The sequence below is a fragment of the Haliaeetus albicilla genome, chromosome 24 (assembly GCF_947461875.1).
Source record: "Haliaeetus albicilla chromosome 24, bHalAlb1.1, whole genome shotgun sequence".
NCBI classification, from domain to species: domain Eukaryota; kingdom Metazoa; phylum Chordata; class Aves; order Accipitriformes; family Accipitridae; genus Haliaeetus; species Haliaeetus albicilla.
The window spans coordinates 2,491,099-2,503,874 of NC_091506.1; positions in this window are offsets into that span (position 1 = coordinate 2,491,099).

Sequence of the window (12,776 nt, forward strand, 5' to 3'; positions counted from 1 at the left end):
TTCAGATCTTACTAGGCCTAGAAATTCTGCCATGTGTAGCTGGGCAGTGGAGACAGCATCTGCCTCCTGTCTGGGGATGGGAAAAGATTTGGCAGGTTTTGTACCTATAGGGATCCAGAGCAAGGGCCCTAATCTTCCTCTTGGCTACTTTGTCCAGAGATAATTCAGTCAGATTAGTTTTCTGGATGAAGGGAGATAGGGGACCTATGGAACCAAGCTCTTGCTTGATCTGGGAGGCCTTACCACCAGTACCTAGAGATAGGATGTTTTTCTAAAGCAATCATGACAACGTCGCTTCTGTGCAGCGTGATGAATGTAGACCAGTCACAGTTGGTCTTGCCTCATCTTTTCACTGTGAACTGTAAACTGAGCTGTGGCTAGGAAAAAGGAATCAGACTTGTGTTCTTCAGTTGCTGGTGGTTGTGCTGGCTTTTGCATTTGCCCCTTGCGTCAGTTGTTTTGGGGCCTAAGGTGAGGAAGCTCTTAACATCTTTTCACCTCCATTTTTCCCTTTGCGTGAACCATGTGTTTTCCTTTTGAAATCAATTATCACATCCAGAAATGAGCTCCTCAGACTTAGGAGACAGAAATCCCTGGAGCATGCTCTGTGCTCTTCCCACAAGATATTATTTGTATCTCTCTTTCCCTGTGGTGGTTACTGACATGACTTTTCTGATCCCTCTTCCTGCAACATCCAGGAAATGGAAAGAGTGTTCACCTATGTCCTGGTTTTAGCTGGGATAGAGTTAACTGTCTTCCTAGTAGCTGGTACAGTGCTATGTTTTGAGCTCAGTATGCAAAGAATGTTGATAACACTGATGTTTTCAGTTGTTGCTAAGTAGTGTTTAGACTAAAGTCAAGGATTTTTCAGCTTCTCATGCCCAGCCAGCGAGAAAGCTGGAGGGGCACAAGAAGTTGGCACAGGACACAGCCAGGGCACCTGAACCAAACTGGCCAACAGGGTATTCCATACCATGGGACGTCCCATCTAGGGTAGGAACTAGGAAGTGGGGACAGGGAATCGCCGCTCGGGGACTAGCTGGTTGTTGCTCGGTGGGTGATGAGCAATTGCATTGCGCATCATTTGTACATTCCAATCCTTTATTACTACTGTTGTCATTTTATTAGTGTTATCATTACTAGTTTCTTCTTTTCTGTTCTATTAAACCGTTCTTATCTCAACCCATGAGTTTTACTTTTCCCGATTTTCTCCCCCATCCCACTGGGTGGGGGGGAGTGAGTGAGCGGCTGTGTGGTGCTTTGTTGCTGGCTGGGGTTAAACCATGACAACCTATTGTGTCTCCTTCCTCCCGCCTGTGAAGAGGAGCTGAGCAACACCAGGAGAAGTACAGGTGAGATTGGATGGTGAAGTCCATGTTTGTGGGTTGGACAGTTAATGGGGATAGCAGAATTGATAGGAAGATAATGACTGGGCTTGTTTAGGATTGCATTCAGCCTGTAAGAGAAGGGAAGGTATGGAAGAAGAACTTCTGGAGGTCAGTGCCTCCCAGTATCTGGTTAGTGTAATTTTGGGGAAGACTTTGATAAGTTTAAACCTTGGATCAGTGTATGCTGCTGTGAATGTAAAAGAAATGTACCTGTAGCACCAACGCTTCATACATAACTGAATGGAATAAAAATGGTGGAAGGCTTTAAATACACACAGCCCATCACTCTGGGTTTGTCCACCCCAGCAGCAGCAGTACAGCTGCTTCCTGTGGATGCCTCTGAGCGCTGCATCTTGGGATTGATGCTCTCATCCTGTGAGCGCTTCTCATTGTGGGGAAGGTGGTAGATCAGTTTTATGAGAGAGATGCTGAAATGTTGAGTGATTGCAGATACTAAAATACACTTTGGTTTTGTAGTTTAGGGCTTTCTGTTATTGCCAAATTGACCTTTAGATCAAGACACACATAATTTGGCTGCTAATCCTTGGTGCCAGATGGAATTCTTTTCCATTTTTAAATGACAGAAGTAATGAGTCATTACTTTGTAGTAAAAGAAACAGATTGCTTACATGCACAGGAGACGGGGTTTTGGAAATCTGCAAAAGGTCATGGAAAATCCAGTGTTCTCCTCCTCCTCCTCCCACCCAGGGCTTCTATTGTATTGAACTATGAATGGGTTGAACTGTTGAGATGTCCAGGTTGGGTGAAAAATTGATGAAAGCTCATGTTAATTTGTTATGTAAAATTGTTGTTGAAAGAAAGCTTAAAACGAAGCTGAAAGAGTGAACTGTATGTGAACTTTGTGATGCTGAACTAAGGCACCTGGTGCAGCTGTGAATTTGTTTTGCAGCATGCTATGCTGTCTCTAGGATGAGACCGTATGAATCATTTTTCTTTGATACATTGCATGCATTTAGCTGTTGATTTTTCTCCCTGTATAAATAATGCTTTCTGCTCATTAATCATTTTTATGAGTGTTCTCTGCAGTTTCTCAGATTTCTTAATGTCTATCTGATAATTGGAGTTTGGAAGGTTAACTGTGTCTGGAACAGTGAGTTCATTTGAGAGCTGTCTTCATCTGACTTCATCACTGAATTTTCATGGCTGACGCTGTATATTGTAACAAGGTGGTGGAGCTCAGGGGTGCATGTGAATCTGTGACTCATCAGACTGCAAGTAAGGGAGCTGTGCTCAGAAAACTAGGCACAATCCTAGTCTAGAAGAAATTAGATACAAAGCTTCTTGTCTTTTCTGGTAGACAGAAGACGCTGGAATCAAGGAAGCTTTTTCTAAGAGATTTCTTTTTAATGTCAGTGTGGTGGAAGTTGAGCACTCTCAAGTAATTAATACATAATACAGTGATTTCATGTATTGGTAGTGTCATCATCTGGTGATCTGGTGCAACCCTTTCTTCAACTAGGAGAGTTGCCAATATTCAGTCAGGTCAGCTGTGGCTTTCTTGAGCTGACTTTTGGAAAATTCGCAAGGCCTGAGGTTTCACGGCCTCTCTGGGTACAGGTTTCAGGGCTGTACCAGCCTCCCAGTGAGAGTTTTTTTCAAAATATCAAATCTGAACTTCCCGAACTGTGGGTTTTTTTCCTTTATGCCTTATTTATCACTACTGAGAGGAGTTTGACTCTGTTACCTTCGTAATTACTCTTCACAGAGTTCCGTTAGATTACCCCATAGTGTCCTCCTTGCTGGAATAAACAAGTATATGTTCCTCAAACTTTTCTTATTGGTCATATACTTAGTCTCCTGACCATCTTGGTAGCCCTTTGCTGGATCATCAATTTTTCTACCTATCTTTTGAGCTAGAGGGCCCACAGCTGGCCACAGCTTGCATCGCTACCTCGTCATGCCAAGTAGAGAACATTAATAACTCCCCTGGATCTGTGTTCCTCCTTCTGTAGCCTGGCATGAGGTTTGCTTTATTTGCGAAGAGAGTGCACTTTGCATGTTTTTGCAACTTGGCTTCAATTGTAACACCTGAGGTGGCTTTCAGTGGGATTGCCACTCAGTTCCCAGTGCACTGGTGCATGGGGATACTCTGGCCCAGGAATACTTTTGCGCTGGTCTTTTGTTTGTCTGGACCATTGGAGTATTTTCTGTCTCAAGCTTGCCTTAAGTTACACCAGCAAGTTAATAGGCCATGGAAGATGGCCACTTTAAATTACATAGCATAAAAAGTTGTTCGCTGCCTGCACCAGAAAGATGTGATCAGAAGGCCTTTTGCTAAAAGAGCCTGTTTGAAGGCTGCCTTCAGCTTCCTGGTTTCCTACGGAACCAATCTCTTGAAGAATAAGGTATTCCTTTTAAGTATTTTATTTTACATTGCACGTGGTTTCTGCCTGACTTTGTTCTGAATAGGCTATTCAGATAGTTCTCAGATGTTTAAACTTGCTATTTTACTTTAAAAGGAAGTACATCGCCTGTGTGATACACTGGAGATGTTTCCTGCGGGAGATCTAAAGTGCTTCTTAAATGGTGGCATTGAGTGCAGACAGTCCAAAGTGACTTTATCATTCCCAGGTTGAGAGTTTGTTAGCTACTTTATCCATGCTCTCTTTAGGTTGTGTCTTCTTCCTTCTCTAGTTTATCTTGGATCTTTTTATTTATTTATTTTTTTTTAATATTCCCTTGCTTACAGACTTTTCTCTTTGTGCTCCTGCTCTTCTCATGTCAGGTTTAAATTTTCCTTTGATTTGACCTTCATTTCTGGATAATCATCTCCATCAGGTTAGTGGGCATGTACTCTCTATCCTTCTGCCAGTCTATTGTGCATCTATTAGAATATTGATTTGCAGAGAGTGAAGTATAAAAAATCAATATCCCATTAAGTGGAGTAGAGTGACAACGTTCTAAGGCTAGTCAAGTTCAAAGACTAGATGCTAAAGGTGGTGTTTTTTTCCCCATGTGGTCTCGGCTAGGCAGATAAGATAAAACGTACATATCCTGTTAGGGTTTTGTTTGCATGCGTTCATGGCTGGAAGACTCATTACAAACAACCAAATTTTAAAAAGTGTTGGTAATGCAGAAAGATATTTTGATTTATTATACCACTTGCAGTTTATTGGTTTTTAGTAGTAAACCAGTAGAATATGAATGCTCTATAGTGTATTTAGGCAGGATAGATAGACGTGAGCGAACTGATATTACATACCAGCGTCTGCTCTTAAGTGCTCAGAGAATGGTGGAGAGACCAGGTGTAAAGATTTTTTTTTTTTTGTTCACTATGAGATGACTACCACATATAGATGATGAATGCAGCTCCCCTGCCAGCCCCCTTGTTCTCTGCACAGTAGTCTGCCATTTGAAGATGGGGAGTCAAAACATACATATTTTTCTATTTCCTACTTTTGAACCATTCTCAGACCAGTCCGCAGTTATTTTAAGATATGCTACTTGTACTTCAGTGCTATTCATAAACATCTGACTGACCACAGGTATGATTCCCCTCCATGCACTGGATTGCTGTTACTGTCTTTTAAAAAAATAATAAATACATTAATGCTCTCTACTAATTGCTTAGCTGGGAGACTAGGTTTTGTCCATTTATAGCTCAATTCATTTATGCTTTATAGCTTGTAAAGTACATTAAAGTACTTTATGGGCTGAGAATTTGAAATGATGAGACGCTGCAGTCTTCGCACTGAGTCTGCTGTGGCATTGTGCGGTAGAGTTTGGCTGGCATGCTGCCTGCTTTTTGCAAGGCCGAGCTCATTATCTGTGAGTCACACCTGGCCCTCACTAAGTTTGGAAGCAGGACTTCTGAGGGCCATTGCTGAGCCTGGGGCTCCTGCCTGGTGAAACTGTCTCCTGCTGTGTGCTAATGAGCTGGCTAAATCTTCCATAAGTAAAGGGATGCTGGAATGAAATGTCTGATAATCATATTTGTAAATCCAAAGAAGAAGTTGAAGATCAGGTTATTTAAGTATGCCTTAGCTGTGCAGAGAAGACTGACCTTGGAAAATGCTGTATTTGAATAACACAGTTTATCAAAATATCTCCCAAGTGCTTTGCAGAGATAGATGAACTTTGTTTCCTTTCTTGTACAGATAAGGAAACTGACGCAGAAACACATGAAATGAGTTAACCAGTGGTTGAGCTATTGTTCTTGGTTATCACAGGGCTCTGCATTTCATCTCTCATCATATGCTGCACTTGCAGCATTGATTGGGTAATATGAACCATAGATCTCTTTGCCAATACACAAACACTCACAAAGTCTCAACTTCCATATGAGTAAAAAAGTTATATAACTTAACATTTTGTCACATCCTCAGATGTAAACAAAACAAGTATAGAACAATGCGAACAATTCAGATCTCACCATGCAAATTGCTTCCTGATTAATAGCAATGTATTTCAGTGAAAATTAGTCTCAGGATGTACTTCAGTTAAATAAAGTCACATCTATGAAGTATTTTGGCCTGACAGCAGTCGGTGAGCCACTTGAAAAGACTAAATGGACCAGCCATCCACTGGCTAAAATTCTAATAATGTTTTTGCAGGGAATCTGTCCTGAATATATTATTCTACTTTTGTTAATAGAGGATGCTGTGTAACAGCATTCCACTTAAATCTCTGTGTAACAGTATTTCTTCAAAAGAAACTCATTGCTAAGTGAGACATAGAACTGCCTCACAGACTGAAGGAATTTCTTCCCTTTGAAGTGCACATCAAATTTCTTCTGTGCTCCCCATCTGCCTTGTATGAAAAAACTTCATTTGACATCAGTGACCTCTGGCAAGCCCTATATAGATAAGGAAAATGTATTTGCACACCATTCAGGTCTTTTATGGACTACATATATAATGGAGAGTTTGAAGGGATTGAAGCCAGTGTTTCAAATTGATGTATTAGTACTATAGTGTGATTGGCAAACTTCTGCTGCAAAATTTGGTTTGTAGTTTCACTTAACATGCTGCTGCTTTTCAGCAGTTTGCCAGAGACAGAACTGCACATTCTAGCGCTTGCAGGAAATGAGTAAATAAAGCTGAGAGAGTATCCATGTAGATTTGCTGGGCTGCCTTCCACCGAAGTGGTGGTTGTGCAGTTCCTTTGGCCCTTGCCTATACAGCGTGATTTAGTTTATGGGTAGTGTGGCACGGTAGCTTTTGCATTTTTATTAGGCTGTGCTGCTGATGTTTTCACTGCCAGATGTATTTGACTGCAGTAGCCTGAGTTACTGTTTTCACACAGCAAGTGCTTTCCTGGCGGTTCAGGTGGGCATGTCGTGATTCTTTATGTTTGTGACCCCTGTGTACTGTGGAATACACAGCTGAAGCCAGACAGAGGTCAAGCTTGAGTCTCCTGTTACAGCTGACAGTGACAACAGCATCTTGCCGCTATGGGCTGCAGCTTGTCAGAAGCTCGCTGGTTTGGTGTGCATAGAGCAGTCACATAGGTGGTTGTGATTGATGTGCTCATGCTGCTGCTCAGGAAGTTACTGATAGCTTTGCATGGCTGGGTTTTGAGGGGTATCTGAAGTTTACTGCAGGGATACATGTTTTCTTAGCCTTTACATTGCATGTTTATATATAGAAAGCAATACTGACCTTTTGTGCTCAGAGGCGTGGCCAGTCACTACAGAGGTTCATACTGCACACTGTTGGGAAAGGTTTGCAATGCTGGTATCTTTGGGTTTCTTCTCTTTTGTGAAGATGTATTCCCCAGACGCCACCGTGTTTTTCTTTGAGACACAACTTCTTTCTTATCCCTGCTTAAGATAATTAGATCATAGAAAAGGACTGTTTAACTGTTGCCTAGAATTTCCAATGGAGAATTTCACTTGGGAGGCTGAAGGAAGATAATGTCTTTTTTTAGTCTTATGGTAAGGCTAGAAACTTACGAAGAATTGCTGTGTGCTGTAACTGCATCCTCAATCTTCCTCAATATTTACCAGAAAAGGGAGTGGTTCTTTTCAGTGGCTTATTGTCAATTTTGTTGTGTGTTGTACTGATTCAAGATGTCTTCAGGCACATGTGCTGTGCATCAGCCATATTTCCAGGCAGCGTGAGCGCAAAATCAGTGTAGGTGTAGAGAGAAATGTACAGTTTCGTCTTGGCAAACACTGTGGTGGTCTTCCAGGCCGTAAAAGTTGAGCACGCAAAGGCTGTTGCACTGAATGTGGAATGAACTCAGTGCACTCTGAGACTGTAGCATTAATCAGGTTTCATCTTGCTGGTTAATATCTCCCAAGAACTGTTGGAAGTCAAGTCATCTAAAATGCACATAAGCTAAGGCTGATAGAAAATTGTACTGCTCTGTGAATGAAATAGAAGGTTGAGTCAGGAATAATCATTTTTATCCAAAGTGAATGTTGGGTCAGGCATGATGGATTGTGGAACAAGTCCTTCCAGTTCTTGTCACACATAGCATCTTGGTCTGCAGCCTTTCCTTTATTAAATGATTTGGCAGTAATAAAATTGGGGATTTTTTTTTTGTATGTTCCCCCCCCCCCCCCAAGCAATATTTGCTTAAGATATTACAAAGTTTTCAACCTGATGATTCTGTACTACTTATTCTTTCAGAAAGATTGTATTTTGCCTTTTTTTTTTTGTATTTGCATCGTTGAGAAAGATGTGTCGCAAAAGAATAAAGAAGTCCCTTATCTTATCTTGCTGCTCCATAACTGTACTTTGGTTTAAATGAAATCCATAATTTTTCCTTGTTGGTATGACAACAGAAAACATAAAGGTGAAATTAGAATAAGAATATAGATGAATGTTAACTGTATGTGCTGTAGCAGTTAAATAAATCACTTGATTATAGAATAATAATTCAGTATGGCATGCATTCAAACAGAATGGTTTTAAGAGGGGAGGAGCAGTATAAAGAAAGAATTATGTGCATTTAATGTAGTATTTCACTGTGGTAGTAAATCAATTCCCCTCATCAAATTATGTGAACAAATTTATGAGTATGCGCGTATCTAGGGCAATTAATAAGCCATCTTGTACGGGACTAAGATATGTAGTTTTGCACTGTAACCTTTAAATACAATTTATCTCAAAGGCGTAATGCTTAAAACTTTCTAAATTTTCCTTCTAAAAGAAAATGCAGGAAGAAACAAAGAGAAATAATGCCTTACTAAAAAAAAAGTTTACGTAGCATTCGAGTTGCTTAGAACTTAAGTACCTTTCAAAGCTATTAATTTTGATGTAATCACTTAATTTTTATCATAATGTTCTCTGCAACGCTATTTCTGCGTGTTTTCTGAAATAAAAATTTTCAAGTACCTCTCAGTCTTTCTGAATGCTTTACAGTCAAGTGCAATCCAACTAACTGGGAGCCATGAGAAATGCTCTAATTCTGTACCCTTAAGCGTGTGCAAGTCTCATGTAAGTGACAGCGCTGTGTGTGCAAAATCCAGGTGGTAGGAGGCATGACCTTCTGCATGCCCAGGGAGTGAACTGGCAAATGTGACCTCTGTTCATACCTTGGCCACCAGTTTCTCCTCAGAAGCCCTTGTAGCCTCTCTAAGTTCTTCAGACCTGGGACCATGCATGTGCGCTGTGGGGTGATGCTCTTGAATGATGGCTGCAGGTTCTAAAGCAGGAAAAAAGGGAATAAAAAAGGAAGAGTTGAAACTGAGCTGTACCTGAGCAAGTAAAAATTCATGTTCTGTACAGAGCTTTAAAGATACGAAGAATCTCTCCAGATGTCATCTCGCTCTTGGTGGCTACATTTGTAATACTGCTTTCCCCTTAAAGGTCTTTCCTGAAACAAGTACCTGGATTGATAGAGGGTTCAGAAATTGCCTAGTGAGGGTCTAGCTACAGAAACAATTTTGCATGAAAATTTTTTGGGATATACAGAGGCAAATTAATTGCTTTCTTTCTGGGAAGAAGCTGAAATTGCCACCATCACCAAACATCATTAGCTATCCTCTACTCTGTGGCAAGTTGCTTGCCCTTTCCTACTTCTGGGGAGTAGGGACAGCAGCTACCAGTATGGGGGGGGAAGAACAGGGATTGTTTGATAAAGTCAGCAATGTTGGTCTTAATCATGTGGAGCGCTCTGTGAAAAAGACATGTTTTGAATATGTTTCGAAGTCATCTCCAGCCTGCTGTCATTGTTGTTTGTTGTAACACTGATACTTTGATGTGTTCATCTGTATAAAGTGAGCAGACTACAATGGGTTGTGCGCTATACAAGTCACATATATAGCCACAGCACTGTTGGCAGTGAAAGCGTGGATAAAGGTGTGGAAAGCAGGTTTGCTAGACTTTGCTACCACACCGAAGCGTAATGCCGCTCAGGGTGTTGAAGGAGCCCCGTGCAATCCTTCCGTTCTCAAGAATTATTTTTGGCAGAGGGCAGCAGTTTGCATAATCCAACAGTCGGTATGGGGAAAAAAATAAATGGTTTCCTGCTTCGGGTAGCAACCAGCAGATCTTATTTTGTGTTTCCTTCGAAGAAGGAGATAGCCCTCAGGAGCTGAACAGCTAGACAAACTGATGTACCAGTGCATCGATAATGGTAAACCTTTCCTTCCCTTGCACCAGACTGCCCGTGGCTTGTTCTGTGCCAGGGGCTGCTTCCTCAGGGACGTGATGGAGCTTTCCCCACTAATTAGCTTGTCAAGCTCAGTGAAGAGAAAGAGTAGTCGCCTTTCTTGTCTCAAAAGTCCTCGGCTTAGCTGTGCTGTGTGGTCACAAAGTTTTTGTTATCTGTCTTTAGTACTAGCTTGAATCTCTTCCCTGGAGAGAGCTTTACTGGGGTAAGTAAGTGTTTGAAGAAATTCTTCGGGTTACATTAAAAGCACGAACAGCTCTTTGCATGCTTCCAGGCTCTGGCATCCCATGGATTAAGAGTTCCCCATGGGTGTTCTTCAGCTCTATTAAGGATCTTGCGGCAGGTATTTCCAGACATACAAATCAAATCTAAAACTACAAATGTGAAGATCCTACTGTTACGCTGGGGAGTCTCCATGTAGGAGGCTAACTTTTTAGGAATTTGTCACTGAACATCATTAATCCTGTCTTTGGCACTAACCTCCATGACGCATATCCTTGGCATACAGCCCACATCACAAACTGCCGAGTAGGCAAAGGTGAAGGAGTGAACGCTTCCTGTTTGAAAAACAGTTGAACTGCTGTGGAAATGGTTTGCTCAGGTTTTAGGTTAGCATTAAGTGGGTTTAATGCCATTTGGCTCTTTTGTTTTAAAGAGTTTGGAGAAACAACAGGAAAGTTACAGACTTAAGCTATGTCATGAATGACATGGGAGTTAGCATCGTCCTCGGAAGTTTTAGTTAACTGGTAACATCTACAAACTAGTAGCTGACAGGTATGCCTGGGGTATTGCATTTAACAGTATTTCCCAAATATGACATCATGTTTTCAGTCATGGCTTGTCTTTCCACCTTGCCTCTCAACTCCTCTAAGTGCTTCTTGATTTATGGTTATTTCTCTCTTATCATATGGCTGAGAATGCATCACATTCCTTCAACGCAGAAGTCAAATAATAAAGAAGAGGTGGAAGACCTGTACTTATCCAAGCTGCTGGTAAGCTGCTTGCCTTCTTGAAGGGCAAATGATGAACTAACTTGAACACAGTAGATTTAAGAGCTGTGATTGGTGTTCATGTCCACATATTTTTTTAATCTTAGAAAGGAAGAACATTAATTGGCTGCAGCTACTATTCCTGGTGCCATGGCCCCTAAGAATAGGCAATTTTGATAGAGATCAGTATGTTTCTAGAATCAATTTAGGAATGGTTTAAAAAACCCAACTCAAACAAAACCAGAGAAACTTCCATCTGTATCATATTTTTATGACCCTCTTTAGGGGAAGGGGAAGTGACTGTCCAGTCCCAACCTTTATGTAAACCACCTAGCATATAATAAGGCCTTCAGTTCCTCTACTTGTTACCAGAGTGAAAATACTGATATAACTATTGTAATAAAGATTAGCAAAATAATTATTTGTACCAACATTCGTACTGATTATTCTTATGTTCTTGCTGGTAATTTTGGCATGCCTAGTAAGGTGATAAGTACTGAAGGGAAGGCTGAAGTTCTTTCTTGGCCACGCAACTGTGTGGTATTGCTGTTGTGGACTAGTCAGCCCTGATGACATTCTGTAAAATGTGGAAAAAGTAAAAAGCAATCTCGCTTTCAAAGGATTGTTGGTGACCTTTAAATTAGGGCTGGGAGTCTCATCATGAACTGCAGCTGCAGGATACATGACTTACTTCCCTTTCCTTCTGAACTGAAAGGTTGTTTTCACTGAAATTACCACTTATTACAGAAAGGTCAAATTCGTATAACTGCATCTCAAGTAAGTAGACAGTGACCTTGTTTATCTTAGCATAGTGTTTGCAACTTCATAATTCTGTGTTTGCTTTTTTTTTTTAAAGGATCATGCTGTTGTCATTCTTTCATAACATGTTGCAAATAGACACATTTGATGGGCTAGACTTTCAACTGCAGCAAACATTTTCTGTTCGCTCAAATGGAGTAATGGTAAATTAAACTGGTGCAAGGTTTGGTGCTTTGTAAGAGTTGTTATTCAACTGCTCTTTGTCCATTGTCTCCCTAGAAAACAGTGCTTGAAGACTGTGTTTTATGGGTGTTACTCTGCATGTGCTATTGGGCCTACCAAGACTTTCTATGTCATACACTGCAGAGTAACTTAAGCCTGCATTGTACGTTTTAGTTGATGACTTGCACATAGTTATAGAAATTATGGATAACATTTATAAGAGCCCTCTAAGTGCCACTGGATTTCAGTATGACTAAATTCTTGGATTGTTTGGGGACTTGCTCTTAGACTAGATTTTACAGCTCTGAGTTAGATACATAAAGAACCCCTTTTCCCAAGGCTTGATAAAGTTATTTAGAAACCCAACTCAGTGCTACACAGAAGGTTCCCCTTCTACAGGGGCGTCACTGTCTTTGGGATGGAGCTCTTTCTTGTAAAACTGGAGCAGAAGTCACTCTTCTTCCCAGTTTAAGCGGGTGGCTGTGTGTGCACATTATTCCTCTGTAATATCTCTGTTAAAACAGTTACTGATGTTGAGGGAGATTTGCATTTCAATCCTTGTTTTGCGTATACCAAAAAATTTCAGCCACTGGAACGTTATGGACCGTGTACATGTAGAGGAGGAAGGGATCTGCAGCAGGGAGTGAGACATCTTGGGTACCAGACCAGCCTACCACAGGTGTGGAAACCAGAGTTAGGAACATGTGGATATTAGTATGGACACTGTTTCCGCATGTGTCTTCATGCTTAATACTGAATTGTTTCTTCAACTAGTAGCTGCAAAATTTAAATCTTGATGATGTTTTCTGGAGCTGTTACTTGTAATATTTTGGTG